The 8,250-nt window shown below is 45.0% G+C and overlaps 1 pseudogene; it reads left to right on the top strand.

The window, feature by feature from the left end:
• Window positions 1-4,575: 4,575 nt before the first annotated feature.
• On the top strand, window positions 4,576-5,213 carry LOC109392561 (RNA polymerase II subunit A C-terminal domain phosphatase SSU72 pseudogene; annotated as a pseudogene).
• The last annotated feature ends 3,037 nt before the right edge of the window (window positions 5,214-8,250 follow it).

Here is an 8,250-nt window from a genome sequence, read left to right as displayed (position 1 = left end):
ACAGACAGCAGAAAAGGTGCCAATTCGCTCTTCAAAGGCACATGAACACCCCTGTTCCTGCAGCATTCAGACATCACAAACACTGATCCCCCACTTCCTTCTCCCTGGGGAACCTCATTCAGCATCCAGAGCCCTCCCTAGGGGCCTCCCCACACCCCCACACCCTTTTAAATAGAGAAACAGGTCCTTGATGATGAGCCACCTAGGACTGAGAATCACAGGCATATTTTTGTGGCAACAGAGGCTTTTGCAAATGCTGGCCCTTGGTCTCTGCCCTCCCTGGCTGCACAGGAGGGAAGCCAGCTGCAACCCCGGAAAACAATTCCACTCAACAAACAATGCCATGGCCCGACCAGTCATAATGAGGTCTGGTTCAAATGTTGGCACACACACAAAATATTAATTAAAATAATGCACATGATAAACAATATTGGGATCCAAAGCACAGGCCTCCTCTAAAATCACAGTTGGTAATTGCATGGGCGCCTGCTAACACACACTCAGAATTCCAGTGATGCTTACATGACAAAATTAGTCTCAGGAGGTGACCTTGAGAGGTCGTCTTATGTGAGCATCCTCCCGCTTATAAACTGAACAACATCTAAACAACCCCAAAGAAGAGTATCCATCCTAATTTTCAAGTGCTAAAGGAAGAAATTCCTTGAGACCTCAATAATTCAATTCAATAATAAATATCTTGAGTACCAGCTAGTGCAAGGCTCTCCTGCTTAGCACTGGGGATAAGCGTTGGGGTGGGGGAGCCATGGTTTACACTTTCAGGAAGTAACTGGTTATTGGTTAATATCTGTCCCTGATAGAAAGTCCTTCTACATGCCTCACCTAAATCTTTCAAGTTGCTGTTAAAAATCCATTGTCACTAGGTTAGTCCTTGACTGAGGAGCTCAGAATTCCAGTTCCAATGCTTCTAAGACCTTTATTAGGTACCAGGGGCTGGGGGGTAAATGTACCCCCCCCCCAATTTACAATGGGTAAATGCCCCCAATACTCCTGTTCACCACTGAGATCCTAACCGAAGGTTTCCCACCAACTCCAAAACAGTGAAGCAATTGTGCGCCATCTACTTTATCTAGACCTTTTAAATTATTACCAAATATGACATTTATTGCCCTAGTTAGTACAGAAGCCTAACTGGGAAAGGAAAAGGCCCCATTATCTTAATTCCAAAACCATTTTCTATTTGTGGCTCAGTCAACATTTCAGCATCTCGTTAAATGTAGTTAATTTCATTCCCTCAACAATAACCCATGTACCACACCAGTGACCACAACCTCGGTGTCCCAGCCCCTAAATTCTATTAGTGTTCAGAAAGCCTCATGGTTGCAACATAATGTTCAATCAATGCAGAGAAATTAATTAAATTAAAATTATTTTTATTATGATTTAATTAGCTTGATTTAATTACTTTGTTCACTGACTGAGCATTCCGTTGTCACAGCCAGATCTTCGCTCTCATTCGTGGCATGAATGTTCCCATAGAATTACACATTTTCTCTGTGCAACCATTGGCGCGGGCTGGGGGGGTTTGCCAGAACTCACGATTTATCACAATCAGCATCATCACAAATTATAGGAAGCATCCAGCAATATGATAACTTCTAAATGAAGTGTCTGAAAGCAGGTCATACCACCAGCCTCGGCTGTTAATCCGTCATATTTCACAGTCACCCTGACACCCTGTCCAATTTGCTGTGCCTGCTTTATGACCAGGCAGCTCATGGGAGTGCTGCCTCCGAGACTGCCCACACGAGCGGTCCAGCTCCGACACAGGCTGCCGTCCTGACAAAGCCTGCCAGGCCCTCCTCAGCCTCCCTGCAGCCCAGACTCACTGGCACTCCTGATGCCTGTCCCCCTGAGCCAAGGGTCCTGCACCTGAGATCTACAATCTGAAATCTAGCATTTCCCTCGACTGTCAATGAAGGCAACACACCACAGAGCACTGGCAGTCCTGGGACTTGGTCACCAAAGAATACCAGGTATTTTCATGATTACATTACAGCGACTGTTCATACCTTGCAACACAATATTTCATCATTACTTCAAATCAGTAGTGGGCACTAGACCCCCAGCAGATCACATGATCTCAACCTTTTGTACCACAGGCCACTTCACAATGCAGTGTGACCCAAGCTGGGCAACAGCAGCCTTCAAACTGGTGTCTTCCAAAAATAAAATCAGCTCTAACTTGCCTATATTTGAAATGTGTCATCTTGATGAATGTGCTCAAAGCTATACAAAGTTGTTTTCTTATGTTCTAGCAATTGTTATTTCAATATATGTGGCTTCCAACATGATCTGATGTATTTTATGATTTGAAGCCATTTTTCTGAGAAGAGATCCACAGGCTTTGTCACACTGCTCTAACAATAGAGGCATCAGCTGTTTTGTACCTGTGACTGCTGTGGTGTCCCGTGACTGCTGTAATAAATTACCACAACCTTGGTGGCTTAAACAACTGAAATTCTCTCACGGTTCTGGAGGCCAGAAGTTCAACATCAGCCTTCCTGGGCAGAAACCAAGGCACCGTCAGGCCGTCCGCCCACCACGGGGCCCAGAGGAGCATCCGTTCTTTGCCTCTTCAGCTTCCGGTGGCTGCCGGCATGCTTTCGCTTATGGGCGCTTCACTCCAGTCTCTGCCTTTGTCTTCACATCACCTCCCTTTTTTGTGTATGTGTCGTCTCCCTGTGCCTCTCTCTTACAAGGACACTTTTGATGGCATTTAGGGCTCCACTGGATAATCCAGGACAATCGCCCCATCTCAGGATCCTTAACTGAATCACATCTTCAAATGTTGTTTTTCCAATAAGGTAACATTTACAAGATGTCAAGGATTAGGGCCTGACATTTTGGGGCCACCATTCAGTCCACTGTAGTCCCTATGCTTAATTCTTTATTGATTGTACAATTACCATCTTGAGTCTCATGACATAAGGGACATAAAGTGATTTGAAAGATGTGACAAAACTGGTACCAAATTATAATAGATGATCCTGCCAAAGCCCATTAAAATTAGTTACGAGTTGATGTAATGGGTAAAGAGAAAGCAAGGCCTTTTAAAAAATTAACTTTTCACCAACTTCACAGGAGAGGAAACAGGCCTGTTTCTTCATCTCCAGATGAAGAAAGTACGAGCTTTGCAAACCCCGCCGCTACGGCATGTACGGTTCTTGGGCACTGAAGACCTCACAGGGCTCAGGTCGGCAGTTCTGCTTCTCCCTCCTCCACCTCATCCTGTCCCCAGGGTGCTGTACCCAAGGGCTCTGCAAAGTGTTGAATGAGGAACTTATGCCACTGACCAGAAGTGAAAAAGGGCAGGGACTGTGTGTTTTTCAACTAAACAGAACAGGAAGTAAGCGTTAAATTCAACATGAGATATTCACACTACTGTTCAGAACAAAATCTCTATAGTCAGATGTGCCCAACCAGAGTTTATTTCCAAAACGAGTTCCGTAACTGCCCTTTCTTGGGACCATGAAAATGGTGCGTGGCCTGATGTCATCCTCTGGTCTAAATATCGGACCCGGCTTCCTGACCCAGCTATGCATCTTCTCATGTGATTTCACTTGCAAAACCTGACCTTCTAAGTGCCAGTTTCCTCACCTGGGGCAGATGTACTCGGTAGACTCCTTAAAGGCAGGACTCACTCTTATTTTTCTGTGTGAAGCTTTGAGCACTTTGCCTGACACACAGAGGACCCTCAATAAATATCCATTTACTTATTTACTTAAACTGAGCCTGCCTTACCTGACTCACAGACTCAAAGCGATACTTGGCCTGCTGCCTCTAAAGAGAACTCCGAAACTCTACACACACAGGAGGCATCCGTGTTACTGCAGATGTCACTGTTCTTGCGCTAAGGCACTTTGCAAGGTCCCTGCCAGCCATATGATAACTTTCATCCCTTTTAAAACTAGCCTCAGAGACTGCATATTTGCGCTGGAAAGGGGCAGAAAGGGGTCTCCGTTATTCGTGCTCATTTCAGAGGGTGTGCTCGATCGTGGGGAACCGTTTGCAAACCTTAGCGCTCACCATCAGGCTGGAAAGACCTTTGGAATTATCTACTTCGGCAGCCTCCCTTTACAGATAAGAAAACAGCTGTCCAATGTCACGTGACTGGTTAGCAGCAACAAACCCCGGCAGCTAGAACCCGCGTGGCCTATCTTCTAGTCCTGGGCTTTCTTCTTTGTATTATGTTCCCTCTTTAACCCAGCGTCTTCACTTGGCCTGGGACAACGGCTCAGTGCAACCACCTACCTCACAACTCAGTGTTCCAAGCTCTCAAAGGGAACAGTATGGCGCCGGGTGAGGAGCATGGGCCTCGCCCACCCATGACCAGAGCAGCGTCACACGAGCCCGCCCGGCGCCTGTGGGGCGGGCCTTCCTCTGTCCGCAGCCAGGCGCTCTGGGCAGGCGCGGGGAGGCCGCAGGGGCGCCGTGCCGTGCACACGCCCGCGCTGCGTGCCCCGCAAGTACGTACGTCACCAGCGCCGGCGCTTCGCGTCATGACTTCCGGGGTCACGGGCGCCATTTTGCTCGCTCGGTGGCCACGAGTGCGTGGGAGTCCCGGAGCCGGAACCCGAGAGCCGAGTGTGGAAGGTGCTGCCGCTGCCATGCCGTCCTTACCGCTGCAGGTGGCGGTGGTGTGCTCCAGCAACCAGAACCGGAGCATGGAGGCGCACCACATCCTCAGCAAGCGGGGATTCAACGTCCGGTCCTTCGGAACAGGAACTCACGTGAAGCTCCCAGGACCAGCTCCGGACAAGCCAAACGTGTATGATTTCAGTACCACGTACGAGCAGATGTACAATGATCTCCTTCGGAAAGACAAAGAGCTCTACACGCAGAATGGGATTTTACATATGTTGGACAGAAACAAGCGGATCAAGCCCCGGCCGGAAAGGTTCCAGAACTGCCGAGACCAGTTCGATCTGATCCTGACCTGCGAGGAGCGAGTGTACGACCAGGTCGTGGAAGAGCTGACTTTCAGGGAGCAGGAGACCTGCCAGCCGGTGCACGTGGTCAACGTGGACATCCAGGACAACCACGAAGAGGCCACCCTGGGGGCGTTCCTCATCTGTGAGCTCTGCCAGTGCCTTCAGGACACGGAGGACTTGGACAATGAGATCGTTGAGCTGCTGCTGGAGTTCGAGGAGAAGAACAGCAGGTCCTTCCTGCACACCGTCTGCTTCTACTGACCCGGCCCCGGCAGGCGCGCCAGCCGCCGGGAGCCGTCTCTCGGTTCTTCCTTTCCTTAATGCTTTCCCCTCTGACACTTGTTTTCCCTGAGGGCTTCTGCCGGTGGACAGTAGCGTTAAACTGTACATGCAAAATGAGGAGATACACACAGATGCCAGCTTCACTGCCTGGTTTTTCGAATCCCACTTTTACTTACGAGTGGGATATTGATGATGAAGGTTTTTCTTTTTAAGTTAACCAAAACAAAAATAAAACGGTTGACAGTACGTTTCCCTCAAAATGTCTTTGTCTTTCATTACGCGTTCCTCCCTCCTCCCTTACCTGCCTGGAATGCACAAATACCTGAATAAAGCAAAGGGCTCTATGTATCTTATGAAGAACCTGCAATTGTCCAATAAACAGATGCTGCTGGTTTAAAAAAAAAAAAAGGTACGGTATGTTACTGATTCCTCTCTCACAGACTGGCCTGGGGGAACCCATAAGTAGAAACTATTACAAGGTACTCTGAAACAATGTAGAGTGTTTTGGTAGTGCTTGATTTTGTAGTGTACCATTTTGATTGCCTCTTCTTGACTTCCCTGTATTTTTTTAGTTATTTTCTTAGTGATCCCTTGGAGATTACCATTATATTAAACTTGTAACAACCTAGTTTGAATAATGCTAACTTAGCTTCAGTAGTATTCAAACTCACTGTTCCTCTATATCTGTCTCTCCCTCTTTATTGTTCTTGTCACAGATCACCTATTTATACGTTGTGTGCCCATTAAATAGATTAATAATCATTGTTTTACACATTTGCCTATTAAATCATGTAGGAAAAAAAAATTACAAGCCATACCAATGTGAAATGGTACTGGATTTTATACTGACCTATGTAGTTACCTTTACCAGAGTTCTTTATTTTTTTCTTATGGCTTCAACTTAAGTCTACTGTCTTTTCATTTCAGCCTGAAAGACTCCCTTTAACATTTATTGTAGAGCAGGTGAACTAGTAATGAGCTCCGTCAGCTGTTGTTTGTCTGGAAATGTTTTAATTTCTCCTTCATTATTGAAAGATCGTTTTACCAGATATAAAATTGTTGGTTGATAGTTGGTTTTCTTTTTTTCAGGACTTCATGTCATCTCAGTGCCTTCTGGCCTCCATGGTTTCTGAGGAGAATTTAGTTGTTAATCTTATTGAAGATCCCTTGAACATGACAAGTCACTTCTCTCGTGGCTTTTAAAATTCTCTATCTTTGGGTTAAAACAGTTTGACTATCAAGTACCTTGGTGCAGATCTCTTTTGAGTTTACATTGCATGAAGTTCTTTGAGCTTCTTAGACATGTATATTCATGTATTCAGATCTGGAGAGCTTTGGGCCATTACTTATTCAATTTTTTCCCCCTCCCCTTTCTTCTTCAGGAATCCTATAATGTACTGTTAGTATATTTAATGATATTCCATGCAACCCTCATGTTCTGTAAATTTTCCTTCATTCTTTTTTCTGTCTGCCTCTCAGACTGGATAATTTCAGTTGTGTTACCTTCAAGTTTATTGATCCTTTCTTTTGCCAGTTCAAATCTGCTGTCTAACCTCTCTAGTGAGTTTTTCACTTCAGTTATTGTACTTCTCACCTCCAGAATTTCTGTTTGGTTCCTCTATGTAATTTCTATGCTTATCGTCTCATTTTGTCCATACATTATCTTGATTTCCATGGTTTCTTTTAGCTCATTGAACATATGTAAAATAACAGATTTAACATCTTTCACTAATAATCCCAATGTCTGGAATTCCTCAGGGATAATTTCTGTTAAATTCTTTTTTTCCTCTATGAATGGGACATAGTTTCCTGATTTTTTTGGTGTATTTTGTGTTGTTGAGAACTAAACATCTGGAGTATTATGTCCTCAAGGATTGCTGAATCTTGCTTGTTGAAAGCTAGAACCAACCATTTGTAACTTTTCCAAGCTATTTTGCAACATATATTCCTTGTTTTGTGTGGTCCTTGATGTTTCTATTTTGTTATATCTGCAGTCAGCCAGTAACCTAATAAATTTCCTTAAATACCTAGCTCACAGAAGAGGTGAGGGGGGGGGAAATACGGCCTATCTCTTTAAACCCTCCCGAAGCCGCTTTCCTGCCGTTCCAGCCAGCTCAGTCACTGTCGGTGGAGGGGCAGAGGCATGGCGCTTCCGACTCTGCCACATCCCTGTGACATCACCCAGTAGTGATTGATTTTCATTTAGAAACAAGACAGAGAAAATAATTATTAATTCAAAGTTCAAAGTACATGTTTTTCCCAAACATGAAAGAACATTTCATCAATGTGGGTCTTAACTTTCTCACGGTCTCTCATAAGAGACTAAACAACCCAGTGATTTTTGTCTGCCATTTTAAGTCACATATATTCTAAAAATCCCTGTAGGAGGCAGGCAAAGTATAAAACAGGCTGAAAATATGATCCGGAAAAAACTTAGGTCTAGAAGAGTCTAGCAAGAAGTTTAGAATTGAGATACCAAAGTGACGTTGCTAAACGAGATGCTTCTTCCGGGTATAAAGAGAAAACCAGTCCTCAGGGTCAGGCAATGTTTGATCAAAGGAAACAATCTGAAGGCAAAGAAGCCGTTGACCTCTGCACCTATTGTATGTGCTCTTCACTTAGCGCTTGGCTGCCTGGTGGCTTGTGGCATCCTCATCTTGTGGTCCTGTTTGGTCATTTAACTTGCATATCATTTTACTTCTGCTGAGACACAGGTTCATTGCTCCAGCATAATTAGATCTCTCTTGAGCACAAGAATAATTTCTTAAACATTATAATTAAGCTGGAGAAAGAAGAAGGAAGAAGAGGGTGTGGGGAAGAATATATTAGCTTCCTAGCACTGCCATTAACAAAGTACCACAAACTTCATGGCTCAAAACAACAAAAATGTATTCTCTCACAGTTCTGAAATCAGCAGTCCAAAATCAAGGTGTCAGCAGGGCTCTGCTCCCTCCAAAAGTTCCAAAGCCATCCTTGCCTCTTCTTGGCTCCATGCTCTCCTTGTCGTGGTGGTATA

The sequence above is a fragment of the Hipposideros armiger genome, unplaced genomic scaffold (genome assembly GCF_001890085.2).
Source record: "Hipposideros armiger isolate ML-2016 unplaced genomic scaffold, ASM189008v1 scaffold_336, whole genome shotgun sequence".
Classification (NCBI taxonomy): domain Eukaryota; kingdom Metazoa; phylum Chordata; class Mammalia; order Chiroptera; family Hipposideridae; genus Hipposideros; species Hipposideros armiger.
This window is presented reverse-complemented; position numbering and strand designations above follow the sequence as displayed.